We start from the raw sequence: 26,290 nt of genomic DNA on the forward strand, positions 1-26,290 counted from the left end.
TAGTATGTGTCCACAGGTCCCTAAGAAGCAGACTCTGAGATGAAGATTACCAGCAGGAAGTTGACTGGGGAGTCCTTTCTGGATCAATAACTGATGGGGAGGGGGTAAGGAAGCAAGACTGGGCAGAGAGAGAGAGACTGAGCTTTAATTCACTTAAAGCAAAGGTCTCTAACAACTCCACAGAAAGTCCCAGGGCTGGGATTGTCCTGCAAAACTTTTTTTCAATTGGGGAAGGGGTCTAGGTTTTTATACTCCTGCATTAGCAGTCATTGGATACAGGCTGCCCCAGAAATGGGATACCTCACAGCAGGTGGCTGTCTTTAGCTAAGAGCAGTCACCAGGACGGGGAACTGAGCTGTAGCTGTTAGCCATTATTTTTACCACTTCTTATTTCTTTGTATTTATTCAAGTTTTTCCCTATCACATTTTTTTTTTCCTGAAAAACTTCCTTTACCAGTTCTTTGAGCATAACACTTCTGGCCATAAATTCTCTCAGCTTTAGTTTGTCTTAAAAAGTAATTATTTCACATTTTTTAAAGATATTTTTGCTGATTTAGTTTTGAGTTGGTTTTTGTTTTAGTACTTGAAAAATATTCCTCCTTTGTCTTTTGGCTTGAATGGTTTCTGAAAAGAAGTCTGATCTAATTCTTCATGTTTCCTCTGCACAAAATGTGCCTGTATCTCTGGCTTTCTTCAAGATTTTCAGAAGTTTAACTGTGATGTAACAGGTGTTTGTTTGTTTGTTTGGTGTTTTAATTTATTGTGCTTAGTGTTCTCTGGGATTCTTGGATCTTTGGTTTGATGTGTTTGATTACTGGGGGAAATTTTTCATCCATTATTTCTTCACCCACATTATTTCTGTCTCCTTCTAGGATTCTAAGTACTTATGTCTTAGAGCATCTGATATTGTTCCACAGCTTTTGGGGATCAGGAGGCTCCCCACTACAAACACACATACATTCTTTATTCTCTTTATGCTTAACTTTAAATAATGTCTATTGACTTATCTTCAAATTCAATGATTGTTTCTTCAGCTCTGTCAGATCTATTGATGAGACAGTCAAAATAATTCTTCATCTCTGATATAGTCTTTATATATCTAGCATTTGCATTTGATAATTTCTTCTAGTTTCCTTCTCTGCTGAAATCCCTTCATGGGTTCAAACATGCTGTCAACCTTTTTCATTAAATTTTTTTGGAAAATATTTTGATTGCACTTATTTTAAGGTGTCTGTTATAACTTGAATGTTTTTGCCCTCCCCCCACAAAAAAAAATTCATATGTTGAAGCTCTAACCTCCAATGTGACTATTGGATATAGGGCCTATGAGGACCTGGTAATGATTAGATGAGGTCATAGGGTGCAGCCCTAATCTAATCTAAAACAGCTGAAAAAAGAGGCAGAATCACCAGAGCTTTCTCTCTGTGTGTGTCTCTCTCTCTTTGTCTCTCTCTCTCTCTCTGTCTCTATCCCTGCCATGTGAGGGCACAGAAAGAAGGTAGTGATTTACAAGTCAGGAAGAGCATTCTCGCCAAGGAACAAGTTGACCAGCACCTTGATCTTGGACTTCCCAGCCTGCAGAACTATGAGAAATACATTTCTGTTGTTTAACCCTTGCAGTCTGTGGTGTTTTGTTATGGCAGCCGGACATGACAAAAACAGTCTTTGTCTTTGCTTCAAACTTCAGGTCACCTCTGCATCTAGTTCTGTCAGTTGCTTTGTCTCTTGACAATGGGTTATTATTATTCTGGTATTTTATGTGCTTCATAATTTTTAATTGAATGCTAGACATTGTGTTTAGAACATTACTGTTCTAAACTGAAGTAAACAGTATTTACTCCTGGGATGGTCAAACCTCATGTTGTATCAGGCTGTTGGTGTAGGAGGTTGAATTTACTTGGGATTTAAACTGATTATGGGTTTTGTCATCAGTGTAGTTACCTTCAGTAGACCACAGGCTTCAGGTTCCTCTAGAGGTGAGCTACCATTGCCTGGATCTTAGGGTGGGAACTGGGGTGCAGGAGTTTTTCTTCTCAGTGTTAGTGCTTTACTCTCCACTTTCAGGAGTCTCTAAATACCTGCATGACAGAGAGAGTCTCTCTCTGTGATCTTATTTTCCCTCAGTAGTACTCCAGTGTTGCTTGGTACTATGTTGCTTATGGTGGAAATGGGGAGATTTCTCTGTGTTTCTGGTCTAGCTTCAGTCTTAATGAGGTCTTGTGCTCCATAGCTTAGGGATGAGGTTTTATCAGTGTCCCTGCCACTCCTCCCTGTGTCAATCATACTCTTCCTTTTATCTACAGTTCGTCTTAGCCCCAGTTTTCTACCCCTATACTACACCTCTACTTGATATCTGTCACTGCAACTACTACTTGCCAACTTCAGTCTGGATCTCACCAGTTTTCTTTTTCTCATATGAACACTCACCTCATGCATGCTAGAACATTCTGATTTCTTTATCCATACCAATCAGCAGCCCTCCCTTTTAACCCCTCCACAACCAGACTTGTTTTGCTACTATTTAAAGTTGCTATTGCATGTGAAACTTTCCCTGACCACAACCAGTCTCCCAGCTACCATACAAGTCCCACTAGACCACAAGTTGTCATACACTCCATATCTTTATCATTGAAAATAATGTCCTCTATAGTGTGCAGTTCATGTTTCTTAAAGATGATGGTGCTAGGGATTAGTTCATAAGCTGAGACCTCTTAATTGGCTCTCAGTGAGTTATATTTTCTCAGATTGTTGTCCCATCTTCAATCCCTGTCTACTGTCATGTGGACCTGTTTTGTAGAAGAAAAAAATTATTAAGATATATTCTACACTAGATTTTCAAAATGTTATGCCTGTGTTTTTTTAATGCAATAGTAATCACCATTGCTTCTCTCCCCATCATCTTTCTCTAATATTTATTTCCACACCCATTCATTTCATCGCAGGAAATAGCAAGATGCTGGAGGAACGCATATCTTTGGGCTTTTTACTAACTACAAAAGGTCAAATACTTTGTCTTCCTAAAGTTCATCTAACCAAAGTAATAAAATATCTTCCATATACTGGTGGATACCAATGATTTAAAATAAATTATTTTTGCTATTCAGACACTGAAACAAGCAATTTAATTAACAGTATTTATTAAGCATCATTACATTTGTTTCTGGAGCAGATAAATTATTGGGCTAATATCTGCTACTTCAATTAACATCATTATGTAACTCTAAATAGAACTTAGAAAGCAGGCTTCCATCCACCAGGTCTCTGCTCTCCTCCACATCCACCCTTGAGATTAAAAGACCCAGTCTCTAACCACACCCTGGGAACGTCTGTGCCAGATGACTCTCCTCTGAGATTCTCCCTGGAACACAATGGTTAATTCAGACCATATTTACCCCTTTTAAACAGAACATATTGCCCACCCATCTAATAAGGACAAGGATTTCTTCTAAAAAAAATCAATTTTGACAAAGGCTGACTTCTGACAACCCAGAATTATCCACTCATACAACTACCTCCATCCTAATAATCATGATCAATTTGTGGCAAACTTACCCCACTATTCTTACCTCTCTATTATCTCTTGTCCTTGGTCAGCTCCTGGCACTTAAATCCCTCCTGGCTACCTATTCTCCAATGCTTTCATCCTAACTTTACTGTGTGCTTTCTCCCTGGCCCAAACCCCTGCTGCTTCTATCCATCTCTCACAAACCCTCCATGGTAAACAAATCTCCCTATATCTTTAAAAGTTTTAGTTAACATTCCTGACTGAACTGAAGCCTGGTTATCTCCTGAGGATATTACTTCCTCTATAACACTCTTAGGTGGAAGCTGCTCATTCTCCCACATCCCATAGACCTCAGGACCCAAAGGTGGAGCCCATATCCTCCTTTTCTCCAGTGCTGTTCCCAGATCACTTTTTGCACTCCTCTGAGGCTCATACAATTCAGGTACGCCAACATCAGTGCTTGCTGTCTTCCCTTACCTACTGGTTTCCTAGACATGACACTTCATTCACTAAATATTTTAGCTTCTTCCCCACTCCAAGTATAGCCACTATACAGGGTGACATCCACTCTAGTCTTTTAGTTACTTAGGGGCCTTCCCACCTCTAACAATCTTTACCTCCACTCCATATCAGCCCCTGTCAAAAAGGCTATATTCTGAACACTATCATCACCCAGAACTCTTTTGTCTATAAACCTGTACTCAAATGTTTATGACCACATCTACTATCCTAATTGTCATTCAATTGCTCCTGCTTCACCTGTCCTATATCATCATGGACCCCTCTCCAGGGTCATGTCCCCTTCCTCTCTATCTATCAACTCCTCTTCTATTCACTGTTTATCCTATGCCATGTGGGATCTATGTTTTATCATCTTAATCAATCTTTAGATTTAATCACTCTTTTGCCACATGGCCCAAATGCACATCAATCCAGCTGTTCACCATCTTTATAACTACACTAGTGCTGTTGAGCACAACTACGAAGACTTTTATCACTCTAAAATCATGCAAACCCATGTCACATGGGCTTGGTAGCTGTCTGGCAACAATTCCATATTTCTACATGCAGATTTTACTCTCTTTCTCCACAGTGGCTTTTTAAAATCTTCTTCTCACAGTCCTACTCACTTCAGAGAAAATATTATCCTCAAGACTTTCTGCTTTCACATTTATGCCTGTAACCATGCCAACATTGCTCCTTTCACCTGTAACAAGTCTGATGTATTTCTCATCCAATCTAAAGATACTTACTTATTCTTTGGATTCATACATTCCTGTCTCCCAAGGTCCTCATTCTCTTTATTAGTCTCCCTCTCTTTTGATTTCAAATTCTCCCTCGTTTATTATCATTTTTGTCAGCTTTTATAAATGGCCAAAGCTATTCCAATTTTAAAAAAATTCCCCCAAACTCATCTACTTTATAGCAAAATTTCTTGAAAGAATTGCTCACACTCACAGCTTCTACTTTATCAACTCCTTATCCATTATAATCTGGTTTCTGGTCCTACTTTTTCACCAATGTCTAACAACTCCAAATCTATATTTCCAAATATCTGCTAGATATTCCACTTGTGTATGATACCAAACTCACACAAATATAAAATTTAATGTATTCCTTACTGGATTAACTGCCTTGCCCCTCCCACCTCACCCCAGCTTCCCTGCTGTGAAATTTTTATTCTCTACCAACTTTCTGGCCACTATTTTTCAGTCTCATTTACTAGAGCATTCTCCTCTGCCTAACTCTTAAACACTAGTCCCTTTTATTTTTATTTTGCATAATAGCCTTAAGCAATGTCATAATATTCCATGATTTCAACAATCTAATGTTCCCTAAACCTTTTTATCAATCTCCAAATCCATCTACCCTGTAGGTACAACCTACTAGATTCACATAGTTAGAAATGAAAGAATAGACACTACAATAAATGTCCAATAAAGAAATAAGGATCATAAGGAATTATTATGAACAATTATATAACATAAAATTGGGTGATCTAGAAGAAATAAATAAATTCCTAGAAACATACAATTTACAAAACTAAATCAAGAAGAAATAGAAAGCCTGAACATAACAACAACAAATAAGGAGATTGAATCAATAATCAAAAACTGCCCAATAAAGAAAAGTTCAGGATCAGCTGGCTTCATGGATGAATCTAACAAACATTCAAAGAATTAGTACCACTCCTTCTTAAATTCTTCCAAATGATAGAAGAGGAAACTCTTCCAAACTCATTTTATCAGGCTAGCATCACTCTGATACTAAAGCCCAAGATACCACAAGGAAAGAAAATTACAGGCCAATATCTCTAATGAACACAGATGTAGAAATCCTCAATAAAATACTACAAATCAAATTCAACGGCACTTTTCTCCACAATGAGCTATTGAAAAGAAAATTAAAAACACAATCTCATTCACAATAGCAACAAAAAGAATAAAATACTTAGGAATAAATTTAACCAAAGAGATGAATGACTTGATCAATGAAAATTATAAAACACTGATGAAGAAAATTAAAGAAAACAGAGATAAATGGAATGTCATCCCATGTTCATGCATAGAAGAATTAATATTCCTAAAATGTCCATACTATACAAAATGATCTATAGATTCAATGAACTCCCTATCAAAAACTTGATGGCATTCTTTACAGAAAGAGGAAAAAAATCCTAAAATTCATATGGAATCACAAAAGATTCCAAATAGCCAAAGCAATCCTGAGCAAAAAGAAGTACAAAGTTGTAGACATCACACTTCCTGATTTCAAAATATCTTACATAGCTACAGTAAACAAAACAATACGGTACTGGCATTAAAAACAGACATGTAGACCAATGGAACATAATAGAGAGCCCAGAAGAAAATCTACACCTCTATGATCAGTAGATCTTCTACAAGCGTGCCAAGAACCACAACAGTGAAAAGGTACTCTTTTCAATAAATGGTGTTAGGCAAACTGGATATCCACATACAGAGGTAAGTGAATACATATATCAAAACATCATTTTGTACACCTAAAATATATTCAATTTTTATTTGTAAAGTGTACTTCAATAAAGTGGGGGTGGGGAGTCCCACATATTTTACTTCAAAATGTCTGCTTAAATACAGATTATCATAATCTCTGGTTGAGTTATTACACTGGTTTTTGAAATGATATACCTGCCTTCAGTCTCCTATATCTAGTGTATCATCCACATTTACTTCTGGAGTTAGATAATATACAAATTTTATTATTTGTAATTAAATGGCTTCTGTCCCAGTTTGCTGCATTAAGAACTACCATGTGTAAATCATCCCTTGACCACTTGCATGGCTTCATCATATTGAATGCTCAATGCCAGGTGCTGGCAACAATAGGAGAGATCTATTTAATTGGGTGCAATGAAAATTAAAACATAACATCCATACTCATCTCCCTACTTTTCTAACCTGGTCCAAAGGTAAGATATTTTCCCATCTCACTCTTGAGATGGAGATGACTGGTGAATTATGTGATGCCAGTTACTTACGCTATACCATGTCTTTCTCTGTCAGCCTCAATTTTATGTTGCTTGGATTCTTCTTACAGGGGAAATCGTTGAGGATGAATTGCAACCCAAAATATCATCTGAATAAAAAAGATGAGCCCCACAGCAACTTTCTCCACTGAGAGAGGTTCAACCTTCTTACATTATTGCTCCACTAAAACCTACCACCAACATCTCTAATGCAAGCTGACCCCTCTGTATGAAATGCCCTATTCTAATTTCCTAATTTAAAAGCTCTTCTGCTTCCTATATACCTCAATTCAAAACTCATCTCTTTGTGATCTCCCCAGTAAAGTAAGTTCTTTCTTCTCTGTATTCATGCAGCTTGTAATTTATTGCCCTTTTTAATATTTTTCTTCCACACTAGTGGTCTCTTTATCTTATTTACCTTCAGAACTTAACACAAAACCTGACTTTAAAAAACATATGTTAATGGAGGCATGAATGAGTCTAATACCCCTGGAATAGATGTCAAGAGCAGACTATCACATTTTCCTCCACGCTCAGTTCTCTAAAAGTATTTGTAACTTCTACATATGTATTCCAACCTCAGCAAGCTCAGTGGTTAAATTTCTAATTGCCCTTCAAGCTAGTAAGATCCAGAATAGCGTAAGAAACAAACAATCAATATCACATAACTATTCATGTTCATTCATAGAAGATCCAACTTTTGTTGAGTAAGAGAATCAGTCAGGGACCAATGGGAAAGCAACAAATGAGAGAGATTTCTATCTTTCAGGAATTCAGTGTGGAGGACCACAGTCAGACCTGTCTGGGGCAGCAGGAAATAGAAAAGGGAAACATATCTGGGGGAAGAGGACAATGGTTGTAGGTAGATCTTTGCAAGCCCTGTGGTGCAAAAGGCATCTAGTCCATACCTATAGGCTCCTCTAATCTGGCAGATTCTTATCTCATACAGACACATTGACCACCTCACTTCAGGCATGCCTCCAGAAGGAAATAAAGAGACACTGAAATGATCCATCTAGTTACTATATATCTAGTTACTATATATCATTATATAGTGTATACATCATTTGTACTGCTTATTTGCTGATATAGCAGTAAAGTGAAATGAAAGCCACTCTGAACTGAGTCTGAGTTATTACTCATGCCAATCTTTAAATGTAGTCTAGCTCTTATATCTGGGGTTGCTCAGAGAGAGAAATGTGTGTGCATACACACATAGACACAGAGTCCACAGATCTCTTCATTTTTCCAAGACTTGTTATATCAGGACCCCAAAGACAGGTGTGGAAGTACCTCTCCCCTAGTCAAAGCCCTCTACAGACCTGAACTTTGCCTGTTGTTTCCCCCTGAGAAGTAAAAACTACCTCTGAATTCAGTAAATGTTTGATGAATTAATGTGTCAGCCCCCACCAAAAAGCTAAGTGAGCAAAAAAAGAACTTGAATTTTTCCATTACCACTGCCTTCCTAACGAGCCAGCTGGCACTCTAAGAAAATCAGAGATGTATATATTAAGAATGAGAAGAAGCACATTCATTAGTCACTTATACTAAGAATATAAAAATGGCCTGCCCCAAATGTTTCTGCTGCCACAAATCTTTGAAACAGAAACAGAGATCAGGTTTTTATCCTCTAGTCAAACACATTTCTCACACTTCTCTATGTGTGTGTGTGTGTGACATAGTCATGTGTATATGGATAAATAGATGATAGATAGATAGTTAGATAGATAGACAGATAGGTACGTAGATGATAGGCAGATAAATATAGATATAGAATCCTCCCAAAATAGAAATATGATTCTCCTGAAGATATTATTCTCCTAAACTAATTTCCCTATGCTCAGCTATATATATCTTAAAACTTACTTAAGCATTCCTCTTTCAAATTCTCTACAGAGACCCTCCTGACAGCTGTCATTGTCTGTGATCTTAAAGCTACAGCATATAACCAATCCTAAACTTTTGCGATCTTTTCAATTTATGTCATCCATCCTCTCTTTAGGTTTCTGAGCTATGACAGTGGTCTCCATGTTCTGAGATCAGTGATAAGACAATTTATTTCAATCGTGCTATTCAATTGAGATCACAAAGAATTTGGTTATATCAGTTATGAGCCCAGTACTGTGCTAGTTGGGTTGGGAAGAGATGGGGGACAGGAAAGGTTGGGTGAGTACTTTCTAGGAGTATCAGATATGGTTCCTCCGGTTTGAACATGCAGATAGTGGGAAGAACCCAGAGTTTGTGAGAAGACCAATTTTACCCCAAGTATAAGTAAGTGAAAGATCTCCACTTCTTCCACCCAGAGGGCCCAGGACTGACATCAGCCATACCCCTAGGATTTATGAACTCCTTCATCAGTGTTTGTCCAAGTGTGGTCTCCAGACCACCCATTAAAATTACTTAGGGACATCTGAAGGCTGATTCTCAGGCCATGCCTCAGAACCAGTAGCTTTGAACCTCTGGAGTATGAGGCCTGAGACTATAAATTTTATCAAGTTTTCTAGAGGAGTTTTTGTGCATTATAGTTTATGAATCACATCACTAGGGGTTCAAGGGAAAGACATCATCCTCCACGCACCTCTCCTCTTCCTCAGAAAGAGATACGTTAAAGCCATAGATACTGGTGTCAACTCCAATTCAGTTTGCTCTGATTTTGCCACTAGTGTCTCTCCAAATACAGGACACCATATATGCAAGCAGTCAGAGTGCACTGCATGCAATGCAAATTCAAGCTTGGTGACTAATTGTGACAGATAATTCTTGCTATTTAAAACTGACTCACCACTTTTTTCCTCAAAGCTTTTTCACTGATTTTTTTGAACATTACATTAAGAAATTCTCAGAATCATCCTGTAAAAGAAAGCAAAACCTAAAGGGATTTCCTAAAATCACAGTTAACTAGAGACTGAGCAGGGAGTTGACCCCAGAACCGTCTTCCTCCAAACTCATTTCAATTATTTATTGGAATAATAAAGAACAGGCACCTTCACTGTTGGCTTTTACATGTCAGATACATTTAAGTTCTTAAATGCAAGAATTTTTACTTGATAATATTAAGTGAGAAAAATTCTTATGACCAAAAATTAATTAACAAACTTGAACTGTGTGTATGGAAAACTTAGAGATGTCACTACAAAGGAAATGGTAAGGGAATTCATAAGTGCTGATGTGTCTGTGAAATGATGCTTAAGGACATTATGGAGTGACCCTCCCCACCACCAAGTGTACCCTTAATGAGCCTCCACCTTGGTCTGATTTATGTTCATTTATGTGTCCAATACACACAACACACTACACACACACACACACACACACACACACACACACACACACACACACACCACTCCATGAATCATATTCTGATTTGCTTAATCTGTTACTATAGGAGGAAGTCCCTGGGGTCATTCAGCAGGACTTTTGTCCCCTCTCTGTGTCTTTTTAAGACATTTGTACTTAATAGAACCTCTCCCCCAAAGGAAAATCCTCATGGAAAATAAAAAGGAGACTTATGTAATGCTTGTCCTGGTGTGTCTACAACCAAGATTAACCAATATATTTGGGAAACCACAAGAGATGAGAGGGCTTGGCCTGAGGTTTCCTTTGGGTATGAAAATATTTAAGGCAAAAATGTTCCAAATTTTAAAAAAAGAAAAGATTTCTACTTTAATGAAAAACTTCTACCCACATAAAAACAGCCTCCAGGGGCTTTGTTGAAAACTGTTAAGATAAAATATATTCCACATCTTAGTCATCACAAAAAGGTTTATTATGTTCTCACCCATTAACTTTCTCCTTGGGGTACTTCTGATGTCTGCAAAACATTTCATAGCCATTTCCTGTGGAACACTTTTGCAACACTGTCTCTGAATTAAATTCAAGAAATGACTAAACCTGTGAACTAGCATTGGAGTCCTTAAATGAGGGACCCATTAAATAACAGATAAGAAGGTAAATATATGAATATTTGCCTGGCCCTGTTGTACAGCAGGACCTGAATGAGGTTGAACATGGAACTGCTCACTCTGCTGGCCAGACCCTAAATCAACATTTCCCCAGCCCCGTGCAGGCCCCGTGCCCTGCATCCTCCACCATCCTTTCTCAATCACCCTTATAACACCCTTTCTCAAAACGCTGAAGATCACACCTCTTCAAAAAGCAAGCGCTCCAGGCAAAGGCAGCAGAGCAGAGTCCATTGGTGATGAGTCCTCAGTGCTTCATATTCGTACATGAACTTCATTTGCTAACTTTACTGGAGGGACAGCGGGTCTGTCTCCAGGGGAGGAAGAAGGGAGAAGGTGTGGCTGAGATAATTGATGTGTGATAATAGACCATGTCTCCTTAATGACCCATGACTGTCCTGCCCAGCGTGGCCTCAACGACACGTTTTAAGAATCAGTTCTTCTAAGGCACTTGACCTCTCGCACTTAGAAACAACATTACCTCAGAAAGAGCCCCCTCTAATTAGAGATGCACACCATGTTCTTTGATAGGCCATAATTTAAAAGTCACCTTCTCCTTTAAAAGAAGAATGATTTATAAAAGTATTAAGGTCAAAAGTTGGAAAGAAAAATCACCCATAATCTCACCCCAGAAGTGACTTCAGCCTGGCTTCCCATTGACACTGGATGGTGCTTCACCAGGTACCAAGATCATAACCTGGGATGGCCCGGGGTCAGGCAGAGATGGCCTAGGTTGGCACTTTCATGTGAAGAGCAAAGGCAGATGTTCCTTCTGCCCCCAGGGAGGCAGGGAGGTTGTTGAAACTAGGAGTGGGCAGCTTCCAGAGGCTGATTCTCAGACAGGGCTGAGGGATCTTTCTTTTTTCCAGTTTTTCAAATGTTTTTATTGCATTTACAATTCACTTAAGAGATATACAGATATACAACTAGGTTGATCAGCTACCAAATATGTTTGAGGATCCCTTTATTTTCATCCTCAAGAGCAAGTTCACTTTTTCTCCACTTTCAATACTTAGCTTTGGTAAAATTTTGCCCTGTTCTTCTTCATCTGTTACTGAAGGCTTAGTGTTTTCACCCTGCTTGGTATAAGCTGCTCTTTTAGTTTTCTTCTTGTGGGTATGTTCTGTAGGACTCTCCTGTTCTTCCATCACTCCCTCCAGTAAGCAGCAAAGAGTACGGCACGGAGCCACCCAGACCGAGGACTGAATGGGAACCACAACCAGACCTCAGATGTTCCTCAGCTCCAGCCTGACCTGAGGTGGGACTGAGTCAGCCACCAGGCTCTAGCCATGCACAAAGAGCCCACCATAAATTCAACTCCCCCAAACATCCACATCAAATGACAGAAGAAAATGCAGAAAAAGGGGCCATCACCCCAGAGGCCAGGGGAGGCAGAGGACAGACCAAAGACCTGTGTGTGTGTACGTGTGTACTTCCAAGACTCCAGTCCTCCAATGGCCATGAGGTCACATTTACACCCCTCCACACACAAACCCATATGCCATCTTGGTTATGGACCAGGGGGAGGGGCAAGAATGTGAGAAGTTACCCCCAAGAAGTTGAGCTAAACTAATCAGATGAGAATACATTTAGATTTCCCTTGGGTGGAGGGGATGGGGGATGGGGGAAATGATAGGATGAGAATTCCTGGGAAAGATTAGGTTAATTACAGGAAAAAGAAAAGGAGAGATAAGTTTCCTCTGCACATCTGAATGCAGTGTAAGTAAAATTTCTACCTCTCTTTATCATATTTTAATGATCATCCCCAGGCATAAAGCTTTTACCATATTTTTGGTTCTTTCTTCAGAGTAAATTCCCAGACGGGCTATAATTAGGTTGAAAGTTTTAAAGTATCTTGATATACTCTGCCAGATTGCTTTCCAAAAGAAATGCAGCAGTGTTGACTCTTCAAAGCGATGTGTGTGAGAGTAACTAGTCCTCTTTGCCCAAACTTTCCAAGAACCCCTTTACATTTCCCGGAAGGCTACTGAACACAGGATACACAGTAGGGTCAGGAAAATAAGCCCTGAGTCACACTACATGCTGGGGTCAAAGTTGAGCTCTTGTTGCAGCAAGGACCTGGAGTCAGACCGCTTAAGTCACAGCCTAGCAACCCCACCTCCAAGGTGTGCTAACTGGGCAAGGGCTTCTTTTTCTCAGCTATGAATGGGGATGAAAACCCCTACTTCATGGGGTCATAGTGAGGATTAAGTGAAGAACATTTAGAAAGCACACTTTAACCAGCACCTAGTAAATGCCCAATAAATGTTAGCTATTTAATTTTAGCTTATAAACTCCTTCATGCTTCATCTGTCTCAGTTCCCTTAGGACTAGTAAAATGCCAAACCTCTGGCAATGTTTCATAAACATCTGTTGAGTAAACACTGAATGAACACATGCACACATTTTCATGTTCAGACACACTCACCGACAAGGCAGGGAGAATTCCACAAGGCAAGCTGTGTGAAGCTCCATGATGTGAAGCCTCATGTACCAAGTGTCAGGAGCTCCTTTGGAGAGGAAGAGATGGGTGGGAGATGGCTGAGCTGGGGGTACACAGGCATCAGGCCAAAAATTCAGAGATGCACTATATGGGGACATTAAATTACAAATATAGAAAAGAATTAGAGGATGGAGGTAGAGGGAAAAGAACACATTTTTCCACAGCTGACATGGACATACAAGAGGATATTTATACAACCAGCTAGCCCAAATAGTGAAACATTCCTGACAGTCGAAACCATTGTGTGTGAAAATTCGAACAACAGAAACCAGCCTGCCAGTGGCTGGGGATGGAGGTAAGATGTCTCTGGAAGGAAGAAGTGGGCCTCTGAGAAGCTCTTACTAAAAGAAACCAGGACATCATTTTTCTAATGTTCGCAGTTTTGTGTGTCTTTAGGCATCAGCTTGCAGAAAATAAAAATGCTTTCCTGTGGAAACAACCCAAATGCCCATGAACAGACAACTGATTTAAGATGTGGTGTGTATATGTACACAGTGGAATATTACTCAGCCATAAAAAGAATGAAATATTTCCATTTGCAGCAACATGGATGGACCTAGAGAATGTCATACTAAGTGAAGTAAGTCAGACAGAGGAAGACAAATATCATATGATATCACTTCTATGGGGACTCTAAAAAATTATACAAATGAATCTATATACAAAAAGAAACAGACTCACAGACATAGAAAATAAACTTATGGTTACCAAAGGAGAAAGAGGGAAGAATAAATTAGGAGTATGGGATTAACAGATACAAACTACTATACATAAAATAGATAAGCAACAAAGATCTACTATGTAACACAGGAAACTATATTCAATATCTTCTAATAACCTATCATGGAAAATAATCTGAAATATACATATATATCTGAATCACTTTGCTGTACACCTGAAACTGACACAATATTGTAAATCAACTATACTTCAATTAAAAAATATTTCAAAATGCAGTGCTGTTCTAGGGCAGACCAGGAGCCCAGACTGTGACCAGGTATGACTGGAACCTGTTCTTTTCTCAAGATGGGAAACTTTGGGGAGATTAGTGTTCTCATTCTCATTCCTAAAGTCGTCTCTGGCCCTTGAGCTGTGGGTCCCTCTATGCTTGCCATTAGCCACAGGTGGTACCCATCCATGTCTACCTGAAGGACACCTTCCTTTTCCATCAGGGTCTAAAAGGCTAACTGATGTTGTGGTAGACCATATAATGCTTCCCAAAGATATCCAGATTCTAATCCTTGAACCTGTGAATGTAACAGAGCAATAGGGACTTTGCAAATATGATTAGGGACTTTGCATCCTGAAATGGGAAGATTATCCTGAATTATCTGAGAAATATAATCACAAATGCCCTGATAAGAGGGAGATAGAGGGAGAGTTTTCAATAAAAGAGGAGAAGGTGATGTGATGATGGAAGCAGAGATTAGAGTGATGAAGCCACAAGCCAAGGCATGCCAACAGCCACCATAAGCTGAAAGAGGCAGGAATAGATCCTCCACTGGAGTCTCCAAAAGGAATCAACCCTTGTCCATACCTCAATTTTTAGACCCCAAAAACCATTTGGGACTTCCAGCTTCTAGAACTGTAAGAAAATAAATGTCTGTTGTTTTAAGCCATGATGTTTGTGATAATTTGTTACAAGAGCCTTAGGAAATTTACACAGAGGCTAAGCCATCCTGTCCCTTCTAGTGCACCATGCTCCTTCTGGTCTCCACCAGCCCCACCCACTGTAAAGAGTCCATCCACAAAGCACTCTGCTGAAGGGTACACCCACCTCTGTAGAACGGCAGGATGCACTAGAGCTTGGACTTTGCCTAGTACCTCACAAAAGAAGGCAAGTCTGCACTTAGTCCTGCAAGCCTTCACCAGGAAGATGGTCTTATGAACCCTCCACTCGAGCTATCCCTCGTTGGGAAACCTGCCCCCTTCTACTGGGAGAGATTTTGCCCCTTGGCTCCCTCTTGTGTTGGTGAGAGGGTGGATGCTCACCTCTGACCCATCCCAAGGTTACCCGTCCTCCTAGCAGGAGTGGAGGCAGGGCCCTACTAGCAAGAGCTACAGATTATCCCAGGCGGCCTCCCTGATTCACCTATGAAAAAGCACACCTCCCAAAACAGGCAAGAATTTTCCTTTGAGACAACCTGCTCTAATCCAGGCCTGTGGCCTTTGTTAAATGTGCCTGAATGTTGCTGGAACATGTGTTTTGGTTTGGTTTGGTTTGGTTTAGTTTGTGTTTTTAATTAGTTACCAGTACATAAGATCCAAATCTCCAGCTTCTTTTGAACATTCAGAAGGCATACATCACCGAGCCTGGATTTCCTCCAGCATCAGCTGGGACTCAGCCCAGCTGCCCCCTTTAGAGCAGGCATGACATCACCCTTCATTTCTCACACACAGCCTTCACCTTTCCTGCCCATCTCTTAAATTCTGACTGCTTTGCTCACTATGGGGGGCCCCTGAAGGAGGAATTTGGCTCCAGTCTCACTCTGTAGGCACTACAGACCCTCCATTTATTGCACTACACAGGGTCAAGCTTTGTCCTTCTAAAGCCTGGAAACATTGTGCCAAATCTCACCAGCTCTTCCTGGCTCTTTGTTGTTGCCTAGGAGGGATCACACAAGCCTCCTGTTACATTCTTGGGGCTCTGAGTCTCCCTCCTCTGTGTGTAATAGGGAAAGGGAGCTGGGGAAAGTTAAGAATTGGTCAAGAGGAATTTCTCTTGTCAAAAATCCCAGCCCAGAAAATAATCCAAGAGACAGGAAGTGAGGAAAAGCACAAATTCAGCAGATTCCAAAACCAGTGTTGCTTCCCAGTTTTAGGAGTATCTCTGTTCCTTCTCATGGAAGCTCAGTGCAAAAGGCAATAGAGTTTCCATCATTCTAGCCATTCCAAGTGGTTTCCAGGGACCCTCAAGGCATTAAAGCAGAGACTGAATGAATCTGAGCAGGGCCTCCAACCACATCTTGTAGTTCTTTACTTCCTCCATGGGGTTATCTCGGCCTCCAGCCCCCATGTTTCAGCACCACTCTGATGCCTGCCCTGGAATGGAGTTGTTTGGATGGTCAGAGCCCAGGGGCCCTAAGGAAATATACTAATGGTAAAAATTTAATTTCATTATAGCTTTCTTTTTAACGTTTTTGTACTTTGATATATTAAAATATGATACCCTGTTTTTTTAATTTAGATTTATATCATGAACACCCAACTTAAACATTGCGATAAGCCTTTTCTATTTCTTTTGTAAATTGCCTGTTCATAGTCTTGGTACATTTTACTATTGTATAGTTTCTGATGGAGTTGTTAAAAGTTCTTTATAAATTAAGCACAACAGTTTGCTGTATTTGTCAGGACTGCTCCCCTTTAAGATTGGCTGAACTATTCCATTTCCTATGTCAAGTCTATCAGACTTTTCATTTGCGATTTTTCCATAGTGCTTATGCTGAAAGTTATTTTTTGTTGTTGTTTCAAAAGAGGGTACATGTTAACTTGTTATTTCTTCTAGATATTTATGGTGACATTTGATTCATTATTTCTATAGTTCATCTGGAATTCAAAATGAAGTGTGGTATGAAGTAAACATCTAATTTAAATGCTCCCAAATGCTAATTTCCCAAACATCAACAGTTATTGAAAAGCTCTTCTCTTCCCCCCAGTTGTTTCAAAACTCAACAAATACTTATTTTCTACTATAAACCAAGTACTGTGCTAGGAGTTGATTATATAAGTTTGAACAAGGTGGACATGGCCACTAGTCTCATTGAGCTGACAAATATCAAACAAGCAATTGTAATTATACTGGAAATACTATGAGGACATTGGCAAGAGGAATCTAATTTGTTCCAGAAGGTCAGTGAAGGCAGCTCATCAGCAGTGATATTTGGAATGCTCCTTTCCTTGTATTAAGTTTTTAGACATACCAGTGTGTGATTTAGAGCTATACTGACTGTTAAAAAATCAAGTTATCAATTCTTACACTAATTCTACACTGATATAATTATAATAGCTTAATAATATGTATTAACATCTGACACAGCAAGTTCCCCTTCCAGTGCTCTTGCTTTTCAAAGTGTATTTTGGTTTGGGTTTCGGTGGGATTGTTTTTAATACTCTTGCCTGAAAATTTTAAATAAATTTAAAATCACTTCAATAAGTTACAAAAGTAATTGCCACATTATTTAAACTAGGATTCTATTAAATATATTCATATATCTGAGAAAAATTCTGCACCTTTATAACACAGTTTTCCCACACAGTGGTTTGATATCTCTCTTCATTTATACAAAATTTTATTTCCTAACATCTCTCATAAAGTTTTATAATTGTATTCATATAAAGTTACATGATTCTTGTTAAGATTTTTCCTGGGCAGTTTTGTTTTGGGTTGCTATTCAAAATAGGAGAGATTATGTCAAGATAGAAGTATCCTGGAGAACTCTGTGGAAAAGCAGGATATATTTGATGTTGGCCTTGAAATGCTGGCAGAACTTGGACAAATGAAATATGTCCATGTTCCCTGAGAAGGGAATTCTGGATATAGGCAATAGCATAAGGATTATATATATATATATATATATATATATATATATACTTTTTTTTTTCGGTATGTGGGCCTCTCACTGTTGTGGCCTCTCACGTTGCAGAGCACAGGCTCTGGATGCACAGGCTCAGTGGCCATGCCTCATGGGCCCAGCTGCTCCACCGCATGTGGGATCTTCCCAGACCGGGGCACGAACCCATGACCCCTGCATTGGCAGGCAGACTCTCAACCACTGCACTACCAGGGAAGCCCCAAAATATATATTTTTAAAAGCCAAAGAGACATGAAAACATAGAATACACTTGTGGAAACAAAGCAAAAGCTATCTTAAGTCCATTACATTTTAGAGCTGAAAGAGAATTCGTTAAACTTTTCATTTTGTAGGTGAGAAATATGATGATAAGTGACTTTCTAAGGTCATTCAACTAAATAGTAGTAGAGCCCAGAGAAAACCCTGAGTGTTCTTGAGTCCATTTTCTTTTCATTTCCCTTTTTACCTCCAAGGCTTTAAGATTCAAAATACTGCTTCAGATAATTGCACCTATTTTCACCTACATAAAACATTTACTTACATTTTTATATATAGCCAAGTGGTTCATCCTCCTACCAAACCTCTACACTGAAGCTTGTGCTCTAGACTTTAAAAAACTTCCTTGTTCCCCAAAAAGATCTGGCTTCTACTTCCATCTTAAGGTAACAACTGCTGCAAGAATAATCATCCTCCATTAACAACAAATAAACCAGACAAAATATTTAAAATAACTGTTTTCAGACATTGGAAAACAGGCAGTCCAGGACTGTGATCCTTGAGGGAAAGGAAACGAATACAGTGAACCCTGTAATTGCCCTACCCCAACTTACTGCCTAGAGACAGTTTTCAGTCTGCAGTGCAGGGAGCAAAATTCAAAGTCTGGTGGTATCACTGAGCTGTGGAGATAAGACAGGAGTTCAGAAGGACTAAGACAGTAGATATTAGCAACACAGAATAATGGAGGAAAAAGAGCTTCACATAGGGAGCTGCAGAGAGGTCCCTTTGAGTATTTAGCTGAGAAAGGGTCTGTGCATACATGGGTTAAAACAACATAAGGTCAGGGGGAAAACTGCTGGAAAACTGTGGTCTGACTGTTCCCAGAACTCACATGGGAATTATTCACATTCACACCAACTAGAGTTGAAAAGCTTTGGGATACACAAGATATTGGGTAGTCTTCAGAAGGATAATGCCTTAATATCATAGCTAAATTAACCCTAAAGATAATCTAATCCTATCATAACAAATTTAAGGGTAAGTCTCAAAAGTACCAAAGTGGTCTATAAGCAACTTATTTGCATGCCAAAACTAAGTCTAGCACTCAATAAGAAATAGAACAAAATAGAACACAAAGCAATGTAGACTTACAATGTCATCTAATCAATAATTACTAGACATGCAATAACCAAGAGAAAAAGCAGTCAATAGAAATAGACTCAAAAATGACAGAGATGATGGAATTAGTGGATAAGGACCTTAAAACAGCTATTATAAATATTATAAATGTACTCAAAATTTAGAGGAAGATATGAATACAATGAAAATGAATAGAAGATATAAAACAATTAAATGAAATTTCTAGAGATAGAAAATAAAATATCTGAAATGAGAAGTTATCTAGATGGGATTAATAACACATTAGACAGTGTGAGAAAGACAGTAGCAGTGAACTTGATGAAATTACAATAGAAACTAAGTAAAATGGGCTCTTTGTGAATTGTTTCTGGCTCCTAAGGAGGAGGTATGGACAGAAATTGAGGTTCATAAGTCATCAGATCGAGGAGAATCATACTCAAGTAACTACACTGAGGAGCATCATCTGTACTTGGACTTGATATGGATAATAATAATCTGTACTTCAAGAAAATGCTACTTGGCAGTGCTAGGACTAGGACACAGCTTAAGTGAGAAGAGATTAAGATGGCAGACTAGGAGGATGTGGAACTCACCTCCCTCCACCGACACATCAAAAATACATCTAGAGGTGGAAAAATTCTCACTGAAAACTAACTAAAGACTGGCAGAAAAACTTCTATACAACCAAGACTGTAAGAAAGATCCACACAGAATTGAGCAGAAAAGAAAGAGAAGCAATTAGGTCAGGACCTATGCTCTTGGGAGGGGACTCAGAAGAAGAGGGGGATTACAGAGTAGCTAGGGAGTAAGCACTTTGAGCCACATATTGTGTGCACAAGCCCTGGGGTCTGACACCAGGAAGATGAGTTCCCTAGCCTGGTTGGAGGGCCTGTGGTACTAACAGGAAGGCTGAGGGAAGCCTAGATTCCACTCTTGGTGAGCATGCATATGTTCACTTACTCCTGACACAGGGCAGAGTGGAAGATTGAAACTGTATGGGTCACTGGATGGTTTCCCATGACCACCCCAGCACGTGCCCCAGCTCAACTTGAGTGACTTCTCTGACCTCACTTACATCACAACACAACGTCACAGTGGAGCAAGGGCTACTGTGGCCAAAGGGAGAGCTTGGCTGTGAAACACAAAGGTAGCTCAGACCCAACACATTATCAGAGGTGGACGGAAGCAGACATTACTGGCATTTACAAAAGGCAGCACATCAGAAGTGGCCCAGGTCTCTGACTGCTGCCAGATAACCACAGCCTGCACCCAGACCCACATCAAGCACACACAGTGACCCCGCCTGCTCTGCATCACAGCTCTACACTATGGCAAGGGCAGCAGAAGTTGAGGGGAGAGCTCAGCTGTGCAAGACACAGGCAGCTCGATCCAGAGCAGCATCTGATCAGGTTGAGCACAGCCATTACTTGTCTTTACTCAGGCAGCACATCAGAAGTGGTCTGGGTCACTGACTATGGCCAAGGCTGACAAAGACCATGCCCAGAACCAAAATGACCACCCACACCAGTCCTCTTGATCCAGCACTACTTTCCTCTGGGGTGAGTGTGCCAGTGCTGGAAGTGGGGGAGCACACACTTAAAGGGAACAGAGGCAGCTTGGACAGACTTCTCAGAATTTCTGCTCCAGCAACTTGGGACATGACCTTGCCCCCAATAGGGCAGAGACAGTCACTGAGCAAAGAGGAAGCCCTGGGTCACACTGGGTCTGGCCCTAGCCCCTCCATCTGCAACCCTAACTCCTAGCAAGGTAATAGCTGCCAGCATACCCTAGGGAAAGACATGATTTGTGTTCACATCAGATCCAGCTCTCCCACCAAAGCCAATGGACACATGCAGACTGTATAGGAATGCTCCCACAAAAGGACACTCCTTAAGACCGCAGTAAGTAACTGTTTCAATGAATTTTTTGGAGACAGAGAATGGTAAGCAAAATGAAAAGACAAAGGAATTGTTTCAATTGAAAGAGAAAAAAAAAACTAAGGAAACAGAAATTAACAATTTACCAGATAAAGTGTTCAAAGCATTACTAATAAGAATGCTAACTGATTAAGGGAAAAGAATAGATTAACGCAGTGAGAATTTTAACTAGGAACTAGAAAATATAAACAGGAACCATTCAGAACTGAAGAATGCATTAACAGAAATGAAAAACACACCAGAAGGAATTAACAGCAGAATAGATACAGAAGAATGCATAAGTGATCAGGAAGATAGAATAATGGAAGTCAGCCAATCAAAACAGCAAAAAGAAAAGCAAATTTTAAAATGAGAGCAGTTTAAAGGACCTCTGAGACAACATCAGTATGCCAACATTCACATTATAAGGGTCCTAGAGGGAGAAGAGAAAGAGAAAGGGATCAAAAATGTATTTGATAAAATTATGGCTAAAAACACCCCACGCCTGAAGAAGGAAACAGATATCCAGGTAGAGGAAGCACAGAGGGTCCCAAACAAGATGAAATCAAACAGATCTAAAACAAGACATATCAAAATTAAAATGACAAAAGTTTAGATAAAGAGAAAATTCTAAAGGCAGCAAGAGAAAATCAAAGAATCATATACAAGGAGACCCCCATAAGGCTATAAGCTAATTTTTCTGCAGAAAGTTTGCAGACCAGAAGAGACTGGCAGGATATATTCAAAGTGCTGAAAGGGGAAAATCTGCAAAATAGGTTACTCTATCCAGCAAGATTATCATTTAGAATTGAGGGAGAGATAAAGAAATTCTCAGACAAGCAAAAACTAAAAGAGTTCATCAATACTAAACCTACCCTAAAAGAAATATTAACAGGTCTTCTCTATGTGGAAAAGAAAAATCTTTGTCAAGAAGTAGGTATCTATAGGAAAGGAAAAACACCACTAGTAAAAGAAAATATATAATAAAGGCTGAGATTCAACAAATCAAATAAGCTAATATGAAGGTTAAAGGCAAAAAATTATAAAATCAACTATAACTACATTAATCAGTAAAGTGATGAACATAAAGATATAAAATATCACATCAAAAACACAATTTGAGAGAGGGGAGTAAAAAAATGTAGATATTTTAGAATCTGTTTGAACTTAAATGACTACCTGTTTAAACAAGTAGATATAGTCCAAGATATATAAATCCCATGGCAACTAAAAACCAAAACCTACAATAGATACATGAAAACTAGAGAGAAAGGAACACATGCATACCACTAAAGAAAATCATTAAACCACAAGGGAAGAAACTAAAAGAAGAAAAGAACAGAGAAGAACTCCAAAACAACCAGAAAACAAGTAACAAAATGGCAGTAAGTATTCAATACATACATATCAATAATCACTTTAAATATCAGTGGACTAAATGCTCCAATCAAAAGACATAGGTAGCTGATTAGATTAAAAAAATAATAATAATAAGACCCATCTATATGCTGCTTATGAAAGACTCAATTCAGAGCTAAAGACACACACAGACTGAAAGTGAGAAGATGGAAAAAGGTATTTTGTGCAAGTGGAAACACGATAAAAAGTGGGGGAAGCATTCATATCAGACAAAATAGACTTTAAAGCAAAGTCTATAATAAAAGACAAAGAAGGGCATTATATAATGAAAAAGGAATCAATATAAAAAGAGTATATAACACTCATTTAAAAATATGCATCTCATATAGGAACACCTAACTATATGAAACAAATATTAACAGATGTAAAGGGAGAAATCAACAATAATACAATAATAGTAGACTTTAACATCACATTTACATCAGTGGACTGTCATCCAGAAAGAAAATCAATAAGGAAACAGTGATTTTAAATGAAACATCAGACCAGTTGGACTTATAGATATCTACAAGACATTCCACCCAAAAATAGCAGAATATACATTCACATGGAACCTTCTCCAGGATAGACCTTATGCTAGGCCACAAAACAAGTCTCAATAAATTTAAGAAGCTAGAAAGTATATCAAGCATGTTTTGCAACCACAATGGTGTGAAACTAGGAACCAATTACAGGAAAGAAAACTGGAAAAGCGCAGACTTGGAGACAAAACAACATGCTACTAAAATTAAAATCAATTTCAAAAAACTGATGGGTCTGTAAAGAAATCAACAAGGAAATCAGAAAATACCTCAAGAAAAATGAGAATAGAAACACAACTTTCCAAAATCTATGGGATGCAACGAAGGCAGCTCTAAGAGGGAAGTTTACAATGAAACAGGCCTACCTCCAGAAACAAAAAATCTCAAATAAACCACCTAACCTACCATCTAAAGGAAACAGAAAAAGAAGAAATCAAGCCAAAAGTCAGCATAAGGAAAGAAATAATAAAAATTGAGAGAAAATAAATAAAAAAGAGACCAAAAAAACAGTAGAAATGATCAATGAAACCACAGTTGCTTTTTTGAAAAGATTAACAAAATTGTTAAAATTTTAGCCAGGCTTATCACAAAAAAAGAGAGAGGACACAAATAAACACAATAAGAAATGAAAGAAGAGAAATAACAACTGATATCACAGTGATACAAAAAAATCATCAGAGAATACTACAAACAGTTATATGCCACCAAGTTGGACAACCTTGAAGAAATAAACAAGTTTCTAGAAACATACAACCTTCCAAGACTGAATCAGAAAGAAATGGACAATAGGGAATTCCCTGGTGGTCCAGTGGTTAGGACTCCATGCTCTCACTGCCAGGGTCCCATGTTCGATCCTTGGTCGGGGAACTAAGATCCTGCAAGCCGCACAGTACAGCCAAAATTTAAAAAAGAAAGAAATAGACAATCTAATAGTGAAATTGAATTTGTAATTTAAAAATGTCTCCCAGCAAACAAAAGTCCAGGAACAGGCAGCTTCACAGGGGAATTCTACCAAATACATAAAGAAGAGCTAAGACCTATACTTCTCAAACTATTCCAAAAAATTGAAGAGGATGAAACATTTCCAAATTCATTCTATGAGGGCAACATTACCCTGATATCAAAACCAGACAAAGGCACTACAAAAAAAGAAAATTATAGGCCAACATTGCTGATGAATATAAATGAAAAATCCTCAACAAAATATTAGCAAAATGAATTCAATAATATATTAAAAGGATCATACACCATGATTCAGTGGGATTTACTCCAGAAATGCAAGATGGTTCAACATTCTGAAATCAATTAATGTGATACACTACATTATCAAAAGGAAGGATAAAAGTCACATGATCTTCTCAATAGACACAGAAAAAGCATTTCACAGAATTCAACATACATTCATGATAAAAATTATCATCAGAACTGATATAGAGTGAACATATCTCAGCATAATAGAGGTTATTTATGACAAACCCACAGTTAACATACTCAAAGTAAAAAGCTGAAAGCCTTCCCTCTGAAATCAGGAAAAAGACAAAAATACCCATTCTCTCCACTTCTATTTAACATAGTATTGAAAGTTCTAGCTGCAGCAATCAGACAAGAAAAAGAAGTTAAAGGCATCCAAACTGGAAGGGAAGAAGTTAAACTGTCACTATTTACAGATGACATGATAATACATATAGAAAACCCTAAAGTCCCCACTCAAAAACTATTAGAACTAATAAATGAATTCAGTAAAGTTGCAGGATACAAGATTAATATATAGAAATTTGTGGCTTTTCTATACACAGATAATGAAATATCAGAAAGAGAAAGCAATAAAACAATCCTGTTTAAAGTTGCATCAAAAAGAATAAAATACCTAGGAATAAACTTAACCAAGGATGTGAAAAACCTATACTCCGAGAACTATAAAACACTGATGAAGGAAAGTGATGATACCAAAAAATAGAAAGATATATGTGTTCTTGGATTGGAAGAATTAATATTGTTAAAATGGCCATACTACCCAATCTACAGGCCATACAAAGCAATCTACAGGCTTAATGAAATCCCTATCAAAATATCTATGATATTTTTCACAGAAGTGGAACAAATAATTCTAAAATTTATATGGAACTACGAAAGACCCTGAATTGCCAAAGTAATCTTGAGAAAAAATATCAAGTTTGAGATATCACACTCCCTGTCTTCAGACTATACTACAAAGCTACAGTAATCAAAACAGTGTGGTACTGGCACAAAAACAGACACATAGTTCAATAGAACAGAATAGAGAGTCCAGAAATAAACCCATGTTTATATGCTCAATTTATCTACAACAAAGGAGGCAATAATATACAATGGGGAAAAGCTAGTCTCTTCAATAAGTGGTGCTGGGAAAACTGGGTAGCTACATGTAAAAGAGTGAAATTAGAACATTTTCTCATACCATACACAAAAATGAACCCAAAATGTATTAAAGACCTAAATGTAAAACTCCTAGAGGAAAACATAGGCAGAACGCTCTTTGACATAAATCACAGCAATATTTTTGAGGATCTGTCTCCTAAGGCAAAAGAAGCAAAACAAAGATAAACAAATGTGACCACATTAAATTAAAACTTTTGCACAGCAATGAAAACCATCGAAAAAACAGAAAGACAAACTACTGAATGGGAGAAAGTATGTGTAAATGATGTGACAAATAAGGGGTTAACATCCAAAGTATATAAACAACTCGTGGCTTAATATCAAAAAGACAAGCAACCTGATTAAAAATGGGCAGAAGACCTGAAAAGGCATTTCTCCAAAGAGGATGGTCAATTGGCCAACAGGCACATGAAAATAAATAAATCGTTGACATTGCTAATCATCAGAGAAATGCAAATCAAAACCACAATGAGGGACTTTCTTGGTGGCACAATGGTTAAGAATCCGCCTGCCAATGCAGGGGACATGCGTTTGAGCCCTGGTCTGGGGAGATCCCACATGCCACGGAGCAACTAACCCCTGTGCCACAACTACTGAGCCTGTGCTCTAGAGCC

This window comes from Leucopleurus acutus (assembly GCF_964270905.1).
Source record: "Leucopleurus acutus genome assembly, chromosome: 2".
Taxonomy (NCBI): domain Eukaryota; kingdom Metazoa; phylum Chordata; class Mammalia; order Artiodactyla; family Delphinidae; genus Leucopleurus; species Leucopleurus acutus.